The sequence below is a fragment of the Solanum tuberosum genome, unplaced genomic scaffold (assembly GCF_000226075.1).
Source record: "Solanum tuberosum cultivar DM 1-3 516 R44 unplaced genomic scaffold, SolTub_3.0 scf00115, whole genome shotgun sequence".
Taxonomy (NCBI): Eukaryota; Viridiplantae; Streptophyta; class Magnoliopsida; order Solanales; family Solanaceae; genus Solanum; species Solanum tuberosum.
Genome location: NW_006239044.1, coordinates 827887 through 828212, shown reverse-complemented (window position 1 = coordinate 828212; position 326 = coordinate 827887).

The following is a 326-nucleotide window of genomic DNA, read 5'->3' as shown; positions in this document are numbered from 1 at the left end:
TATATATATATATATATATATCTCACAAATGGAAAAGTCTCAATCAAGGAAGCAACATATATCATTTACAAATGACTTAAAAAGCTTTAAAATATTTAAAAGCTATATAATAAAATAGGTTGACTCTCAGAATTCTGTCAGTCTCACATATATTGGGACAGAAGAAATAACACATATCATTTTAATATTACCAAAACAGTATTATAAATAATAATAATTAACAACTTAAAATATCCAATATAGAATAATATATATATATATATATATATATATGAAGTTTCTTGAATATTATATATTATATTTATTATATAGTAGAACTTGGGCAT